Here is a 9,818-nt window from a genome sequence, read left to right on the forward strand (position 1 = left end):
TATCTAACCAGATTCTTACTCTGGATGGCATTACCTTGGCCTCCAGTAACACTGTGAGGAACCTTGGAGTCATTTTTGACCAGGATATGTCCTTCAACGCACATATTAAACAAATATGTAAGACTGCGTTCTTCCATTTGCGCAACATCTCTAAAATTAGAAATATCCTGTCTCAGAGTGACGCTGAAAAACTAGTTCATGCATTTATTACTTCCAGGCTGGACTACTGCAATTCATTATTATCAGGATGTCCAAAAAACTCACTGAAAAGCCTTCAGTTAATCCAAAATGCTGCAGCAAGAGTACTGACAGGGACTAGAAAGAGAGAGCATATTTCTCCTGTTTTGGCTTCCCTTCATTGGCTTCCTGTTAAATCCAGAATTGAATTCAAAATCCTGCTCCTCACATACAAGGTCTTAAATAATCAGGCCCCATCTTATCTTAATGACCTTGTAGTACCATATCACCCTATTAGAGCACTTCGCTCTCGCTCTGCAGGCCTACTTGTTGTTCCTAGAGTATTTAAAAGTAGAATGGGAGGGAGAGCCTTCAGTTTTCAGGCCCCTCTTCTGTGGAACCAGCTTCCAGTTTGGATTCGGGAGACAGACACTATCTCTACTTTTAAGATTAGGCTTAAAACTTTCCTTTTTGCTAAAGCATATAGTTAGGGCTGGACCAGGTGACCCTGAATCCTCCCTTAGTTATGCTGCAATAGATGTAGGCTGCCGGGGGATTCCCATGATGCATTGAGTTTTTCCTTTCCAGTCACCTTTCTCACTCACTATGTATTAACAGACCTCTCTGTATTGAATCGTATCTGTTATTAATCTCTGTCTCTCTTCCACAGCATGTCTTTATCCTGTCTTCCTTCTCTCACCCCAACCGGTCGCAGCAGATGGCCGCCCCTCCCTGAGCCTGGTTCTGCCGGAGGTTTCTTCCTGTTAAAAGGGAGTTTTTCCTTCCCACTGTCGCCAAAGTGCTTGCTCATAGGGGGTCATATGATTGTTGGGCTTTTCTCTGTATCTATGAAGCGCCTTGAGGCGACATTTGTTGTGATTTGGCGCTATATAAATAAAATTGAATTGAATTGAATTGAATATTTGCAAAAGTGCTCCGACGTTTTCGGAGATCTGACACCCACTAGCTCGAAGCTAACGGGAGGTCGAGACCTACTACAGCCGGGAGGAACACCGCTTTCCCGGCACATCGTGCCTCGACCTCCCGGTCGGCTTCGAGCTGGCGGCCTCCGAAGAATGCGGCTAAAACTTTTGTGAGATCCCGAGTTTGTTTTGCAGATCTCACAAAAGTCCGTCTTAATTTTTTGTTCTCCCATGTCCCCTGCGGGGCTCCGTAATTTTTGATTGGTCGACATGGTACATTTTTCCACCAATAGGAAAGGCTGGGGGGAGGTTTCTTTTTGCTCACAGGCTTTCGAGCGTTTTCCTTATAAAACGCAGTTTTTACCGTTTCTTCCAGCAGTAAATAAACAATGACAGTATTCAGGAAGAAAACCAAACATTGCAGATATTTTTTATCATAACTCTGGTTTTACGTGGTCGATCAACACAATTTAAAAACTGGTATAAAGTCCACACTTTGTCCGTCAGTTGTTCCGTCTGTGGCTTGGACTATGGGATAAGGTGGCATCGTGCTAATCCCATACGGGAGCAGTCACTCACTGACTAACACTGCAAAACAGAATTGTTAAAGATTTAATTTTAATTTAAATTTAGGTTAGATTTTTTTTGTTTTTTTGGAAAAAAAACCAAAATGGCGGATGTAGCAGGTGGTGGTGTAGACGTAGCTCCGACTTTCAAACGGTCACGATTAAAACCAGAGATATATAAAACAACTGATGGAAGGGTAATTGTAGAGGATGAACTACTTAATTTCCTTGCTGTAAAAATCAAAACTTTAAGTCAGGATGAAATTGTGTTGTTGGCCACGAACACATTTGAATCCGAGGGGATTGAAGCCTCCAAGAAAGTTTTGTTTGAACTCTGCCCCACTACCTCACAGCGGTGCGTCGGATATAAAGGACAGCATAAAGACGCCAACAATATTAAACTCTGTCTCAAAGTGCTGAATGAGTGTGGGGAGAATATCCCAAGATTTGTATCTCATCACCTGGATGATTTGCCGCCTGTTACATACTCCAGCATGGATGTGTGTTGTCTACTACGGCGAATGGACCAGCTGTGTGCTGAGGTCGGTGCTTTAAAACTTGTAGTTAAACTACAGGCGGATGTCTGCGAGCAAGTCATGACCAATGCTGTGGAGGTCGACCACCGTGTGACTGCTCTTGAGTGTCGGCCTGAGGTACCGGCTGAGCCTGTTACGCTGAATGCTCAGGGGTCGGGGTCCGCTTCCCACTTTCCCCTGGGGAAACACGCAGAGGAGCGGTGGGGGAGTCGAAGTAAAGGCGGCCCGCGCGGAAGGCAGGAAGCCGGAGCTTTGGCTGCTTCAAGGACTGGGACAAGCACAGTGTCAGCGTTTTGTCCGGAGATGTTGCTACGTGGTCAAGATCGGGCTCCGACGACAGCCTCAGGTCGTAATATGGAAACTACAGCAACAACGGAGGATCCCGTTGAGACAGTGCTTTCTACATGCTCCCCACAATGGAATAAAGTTGTGAAAAATGGCAAGCCTCGTCACAAGCGGGAGAAGGTTAATTCGGGTTCAGGAATGCATGCTGTTACCACTGGACACAATAAGAGGCCTGGACCTGTATCGATTATTGGCACTGGAGCTGTGAGTACAATCAGAACTGTGAAAACTAAATTGGTGAGCGTGTTTGCCACTAAATTTGCCCTGGATGTAGATGCAGAAACTCTTGCTCTGTATTTGAGAGAGAAACTCAAAAGAGATGTGACCTGTTAAAAAATTGCTGGTAAACGTAGCAGGTTCGGCTCTTTCAAGGTTACTGCTGAATGTAATGATGTGGGTGAAATGTACAATCCTGAACTCTGGCCTGAAGGGGCTCTGGTCCGGCGTTTTTTATGAACCTCGTAAGACCGGTACGGTGGTGCCAAGCTCAGGGGATCCAGCAGGGGAGATAACTGCGCCTTTTGGTACCAACGTATCAACATGAAGATGTCTATTAGGATATTATCTTATAACTGTCGTGGTCTACGTTTGGGACAGAGTGCAGGGGGCAAAGCTCGACGGATTGTTGTGGACAGTCTGCTTGCAGAATGTGACATTTTATGCTTGCAGGAGACATGGTTGTCCAAACAGGACCTGGGAAAACTTAACTGTCTAAATGCAAGTTTTTTGGGAGTGGGGGAATCAACAACTGATCTCAGCACAGCTATAGTCAGAGGCAGAATACCTGGAGGGGTTGCTGTGCTTTGGGATAAAAAAATAGACCCTATGATAAAGCCCATTAGACTGGATGTAGACTGGTGTATTGGTATACAATATACACAGAACAATAGTAGTTTTATCATTCTTAATATTTATACTCCCTATGAATCTTGTCAAAATGAGCAAGAATACCTCAGTAGGCTGGCTTTTATTAATGCATTTATTCAAGACAACGATACCTACAGCATATATGTTTTGGGTGATTTTAATGCTGATCTCACAGACAGCAGTTCTCGGTTTGCTAACCACTTAACTCACTTTTGTCAAGTTAATAATCTTATCTTGTCTACCAAAGTGTTACTGCCTGCAGATAGCTATACATACATAAGTGAAGCCTGGCATAGTACATCATGGCTGGACCACTGTATCTGTACAGCTGATGGGCATGCAGCTTTAGCAAACATGACTATTAGGTATGAGGTAACTGTGTCAGATCATATACCTTTTGGTTTTACTGTGAATGTGGAACAAATGCCAGCAACAACTGGGAATAATATTACTAATATTGCTACCAGTGTAAAATTAGACTGGTCAGCATGTAGTGAAGATGATTTCTTAGCTTATCATATTAATACCGATATACATTTGAACAACATTTCTTTGCCCAAAGAAGCTCTTTTGTGCAAGGATGTCAACTGTAAGAATGCTGTGCATAAACATTTACTCTGCTCCATGTATGATGATATAGTGACTGCTCTGTATGAAAGTGGCACACTGCTTGATAAACAATATAAGCATAAGAAACCTAACATCAGACCTGGCTGGAAAGAACATGTATCCATGTATCATGATGAAGCTCGCATAGCTTATAAATGTTGGGCCATGGCTGGAAGACCTAAACAAGGCCCAGAATTTGAACAGAAAAAATGTGCGAATGCCAGATATAAGTACGCTGTTCGCTTTATAACTAAAAATGAGCAAATGCTGAGAGCAGATTCTTTGGCCAGGAAAATGCTGTGTAATAATATGGCAGATTTTTGGAAAGAGGTGAAAGCTCTTAATAACTGTAAACCATCTCTACCATCAACTGTTGAAGGTGTTTCTGGGGCAGATAACATTGCAGCGTTATGGAGACAGCATTACAGTGCGTTGTTTAACTGTATAAAAAGTGATCCATATGAGGACAATCTTGACATGAGTAATGACACAATAAGTGTAAGGACACATGAAGTATATGAAGCCATTCATAGGTTGTCTGATAATAAAGCTTCTGGTTTGGATCACATCAGTGCAGAACATTTAAAACATGCTAGTTTAAGGCTAGCTCCTCTTTTAGCACTCTGTTTCACTGGGTTTATGATTCATGGCATATTACCAGACTCAATGCTGTGTATTTTACTGGTACCAGTTATGAAGGACAAAGCTGCAAAAGTGAGCTGTTTGGATAATTACAGGCCAATTGCACTAGCCAGTATTTTATCTAAGGTGTTAGAAATAATCTTGTTTGACAGAGTTAGTGTGTTCATCTCTTCTCTGGATAATCAGTTTGGCTTCAAACCAAAGCACGGCACTGACATGTGCATATATGCACTCAAGGAAATAGTCAGTTTGTATAGGACTAAAAATTCATCTGTCCTCGTGTGTTTCATTGATGCCTCTAAGGCTTTTGATCGAGTGAACCACAGAAAACTTTTTGATAAATTGAAGACACGGGGGGTTCCTCAATACATCGTGAGGATTCTCTCTTACTGGTACGCTCATCAGAACATGCAGGTTAAATGGGGAAGCAGTATTTCTGCCCCCTTTGGTGTCAGCAATGGTGTCAGACAGGGTGGGATTTTGTCTCCAATTTTATTTAATTTATATGTTGATGATTTGTCCATACAGCTGAGAGCCTGTAACACTGGGTGTATATTAGGTAAAACATTGATAAATCATCTTATGTATGCAGATGACCTGGTTGTTTTTAGTCCAAGCAGTGCTGGATTACAGGATCTTCTTAATGTCTGTACTGAATATGGTGTGCAATATGACATTGAGTACAATGCTGCTAAAAGTGCTGTTTTGATATGTAGAACCAAGCAGGATAAACAGCTAAATTTCCCTTTGTTTAAACTGGCACACAAAACTCTTGAAGTTCATAAAAAGGTGAAATACCTTGGTCACTTTATTACTGAGCAAATGAATGATGATGATGACATGTACAGACAACGATGCAAGCTCTATGTGCAGGCAAATACGATTGCACGCAAATTCAGCTTTTGTTCACTTCCAGTTAAAGTGGCTTTGTTTAACTCTTGATCTACGTTAAAAATTTATACCCATTCGTTGCCCTTCGTACCCAAAATGGTCCCCTGACAAAAGGTGCTATAGCAATATCATATATCAATTTTTTTTAATTTTTTTTTCACATCAGATCTTTTAAACAACTCCAGACCTAACCACAGATATAAAGTTTTTCATAATTTTTTAAATATTTTTTAGGTTTTTATGGCTTTATTGTCATAAAAAACCCTGTTTTTTGGGGGTGAAAAACCCCATAATATGCAATATTTTCAAAAAATTAGTTGCAAATGGAAATATTTGGCATGAAGTTATTACAGCCTTGAATAGGTAAATAATTCACAACAACATTGATTTGGATGCATTATTATTTTTGGAGCAATAAGAGTTTTTCAAATTTACACCCATCCTTTGCCCTTCGTACCCAAAATGGTCCCCTGACAAAAGGTGCTATAGCAATATCATATATGAATTTTTTTTTCATTTTTTTTCACATCAGATCTTTTAAATAACTCCAGACCTAACCACAGATATAAAGTTTTTCATAATTTTTTAAATATTTTTTAGGTTTTTATGGCTTTATTGTCATAAAAAACCCTGTTTTTTGGGGGTGAAAACCCCATAATATGCAATATTTTCAAAAAATTAGTTGCAAATGGAAATATTTGGCATGAAGTTATTACAGCCTTGAATAGGTAAATAATTCATAACAACATTGATTTGGATGCATTATTATTTTTGGAGCAATAAGAGTTTTTCAAATTTACACCCATCCTTTGCCCTCCGTACCCAAAATGGTCCCCTGACAAAAGGTGATATAGCAATATCATATATAAAATTTTTTTTCATTTTTTTTCACATCAGATCTTTTAAACAACTCCAGACCTAACCACAGATATAAAGTTTTTCATAATTTTTTAAATATTTTTTAGGTTTTTATGGCTTTATTGTCATAAAAAACCCTGTTTTTTGGGGGTGAAAACCCCATAATATGCAATATTTTCAAAAAATTAGTTGCAAATGGAAATATTTGGCATGAAGTTATTACAGCCTTGAATAGGTAAATAATTCATAACAACATTGATTTGGATGCATTATTATTTTTGGAGCAATAAGAGTTTTTCAAATTTACACCCATCCTTTGCCCTCCGTACCCAAAATGGTCCCCTGACAAAAGGTGATATAGCAATATCATATATTAATTTTTTTTTCATTTTTTTTCACATCAGATCTTTTAAACAACTCCAGACCTAACCACAGATATAAAGTTTTTCATAATTTTTTAAATATTTTTTAGGTTTTTATGGCTTTATTGTCATAAAAAACCCTGTTTTTTGGGGGTGAAAACCCCATAATATGCAATATTTTCAAAAAATTAGTTGCAAATGGAAATATTTGGCATGAAGTTATTACAGCCTTGAATAGGTAAATAATTCATAACAACATTGATTTGGATGCATTATTATTTTTGGAGCAATAAGAGTTTTTCAAATTTACACCCATCCTTTGCCCTCCGTACCCAAAATGGTCCCCTGACAAAAGGTGATATAGCAATATCATATATTAATTTTTTTTCCATTTTTTTTCACATCAGATCTTTTAAACAACTCCAGACCTAACCACAGATATAAAGTTTTTCATAATTTTTTAAATATTTTTTAGGTTTTTATGGCTTTATTGTCATAAAAAACCCTGTTTTTTGGGGGTGAAAACCCCATAATATGCAATATTTTCAAAAAATTAGTTGCAAATGGAAATATTTGGCATGAAGTTATTACAGCCTTGAATAGGTAAATAATTCACAATAACTTGGATGCATTATTATATTTGGAACAATGAAAATTTATTGCAAAAACAAACTGAACTAAGCTTAACAAACAAAACAACAAACTGAACAAAGATGTTATTTACATCTTATAACATGAACAAAATGAACTAAGCTTAACAAACAAAAGAACAAACTGAACAAAGATCTTATTTACATTTTATAACATGAACCGCAAAGGATTTTGGAATGCACTTTGCAGACCGGGGCACCACATTTGCAGCAGCTCATTCGGATTCTCCTGCGCCTTTTACACGATGTGCACTGGTTTCGTAGCATGGAATGCTGCTCCTCCTCCTCCTCCTCCTCCTCCTGCTCCTGCTGCTCCTGCTGCCTCTGCTGCCTCTGCTGCCTCTGCTGCCTCTGCTGCCTCTGCTGCCTCTGCTGCCTCTGCTGCCCCTGCTGCCCCTGCTGCTGATCTTTGCCCTGGGCCTGTAAGACCAGGCTGGCTGCAAATGGTGTTCTGGGTAGCCGTGTTCTTGTCATCATTGTTGGGGTGATAAGGGCCCTGCCAACCTCGTCAATGAACAGACGCCGCCTGTAGCGCTTTCCTCTGTTCCACTCTGGTTCCACGGCAGTGAACAGGATGAAAGCATTGTAGAGGCTGACATCGATCATGTGGTAGAACAGACACATGGGCCACCTACGTGTCCGCCGACGGCAGGAGTAGGTGCCACAAACCTGCAAAACAAAAAGAAATGATCAGATGATATGAACAGATTTATCCAGCCATAAGCAAGGGATTCTTTCTGCCTGTGGGCACCAAACTAGACACCCCCCCCCCCTTAACTATCAAAACTATCATAGTCTAAAATTATCATCTCATATCAAAACTGTCATAATCACATTATCTGACTTTATCAGTTATAAAAATGAGAAACAGTAAACAATTTGGCATGAATGAATGACTTATAATTGTGCTTACCTGGTCCAGATGGTCCACAGCCGCTTTGCATTTGTTGTAATCCAGGATGATCTGGGGCTTTCTCTTCCCAAAGTCCTGGACCTGTGGCTCACGGTGCCTGGTGCTCAGCACAACAACATTTTTTCTTCTTTTGGGGACATAAGATACGACAGCCCTGTTGCGGCTAAAGCCAAAGACAGACGACAGAACGTCTCTGTCTCGAATGTTCAGAAGCTGTGGGGGCAGCTCAGGTTTATTCAACCGTAGCGTGCCCACCAGGGCCATCCTCCTCTTCCTCAATTCCTCTGCAAGAGGAAATGAAGTAAAAAAATTGTCAGTGGTGACTGTGTGGCCCTGCAGCCCCTCTGTTAACTCCAGCACCACCCGCATGCCTTGGTTCATCTCTCTGTTCGCTGATGCAGACTTTCCTGTGTAGACTTGAAGCCTCCACGCATAGGAGGTCTGCACATCGCAGAGGGCCCAGATCTTTAGCCCATATTTAGCCGGTTTGGAGGGCATATACTGCTTGAATGAACAGCGGCCCTTAAAAGGGACCAGCTGTTCATCTACACAGATATCCCTCCCTGGGTTGAAAAATTTGGGCAGGCGGTCGCTCCATTTGCTCCAAATATCTTTTATAGGCGTCAGCTTGTCCCCCCTGTAGCGACCTGGGCGAGAAAGTCGATCATCGAATCTGATTGCCAGATTAATTTGAGCAAATCTTTTCTGTGACATGGTGGCAGGAAAAAGAACTCGTCCTGTCTCCCCATCCCACAGGCTTGTTGTTGATTCATGTTGGGACCTGTACATGCCAGCCAGGACCAGAAGCCCCATGTAGGCTCGCAGCTCCTCCTCATCTGTGTCCTTCCACTCTTTCACCGATCTTTTTCCCTGCAGGTTTGTAAAATGCAGGATTAACTGCATAATGTCCTCCGCAAAAAAAAGATTGAAACTGCTCACAGGGCTACTGATCCTAGCAATTGCATAGTGAGTTGGTCCTGGGGTCAAAATGGGAGGAGGAAAAAAGGGCAGGACCTCTTCATGGGTGGGTTGCCACATGATTTCTCCATTTTTTGATGTCCACTGATGGTCAGCCTCCAGTCTTGTCTCTTCTTCCTCTTCTTCCTCCTCCTCCTCAGACAAGCTGCAAAGCTCCTCTGTGCCTGGCAAATATTCCTCCCCTTCGCTGTCAGAAAAATCTCCACTGCTTGGAGTGGTATCTTTTTCGCTTTCTGAAGAGTGCAAAACTGCAGCAACAGCCTCCTCTAAACTGAGTGTACGCTTCATGGTGTCTGTGCAGAAATGACCACTAAGACCAGGCTGCAAAGTATTCTCATAGACTTCAAAGGTGCACCTGCATAAACATGCTATACCATGCATCCAATAAGAGAGAGGAGGCTCTCTCGATCAAGAAAAAACATAAACACAGCCCCTTTGGCCTTTGATAATCTCTCTCCCTCTCTCTCTCTCTCTCTCACTCACTCACTCACACACACACAC

The 9,818-nt window shown here is 41.2% G+C and overlaps 1 pseudogene; it reads left to right on the forward strand.

Annotated features, from left to right (window-relative positions):
• Nucleotides 1–1,770: 1,770 nt before the first annotated feature.
• On the forward strand, nucleotides 1,771–3,003 carry LOC148097840 (uncharacterized; annotated as a pseudogene).
• Nucleotides 3,004–9,818: the final 6,815 nt, after the last annotated feature.

This window comes from Neolamprologus brichardi, chromosome 17 (genome assembly GCF_056152115.1).
Source record: "Neolamprologus brichardi isolate AB-2024 chromosome 17, ASM5615211v1, whole genome shotgun sequence".
Taxonomy (NCBI): Eukaryota; Metazoa; Chordata; class Actinopteri; order Cichliformes; family Cichlidae; genus Neolamprologus; species Neolamprologus brichardi.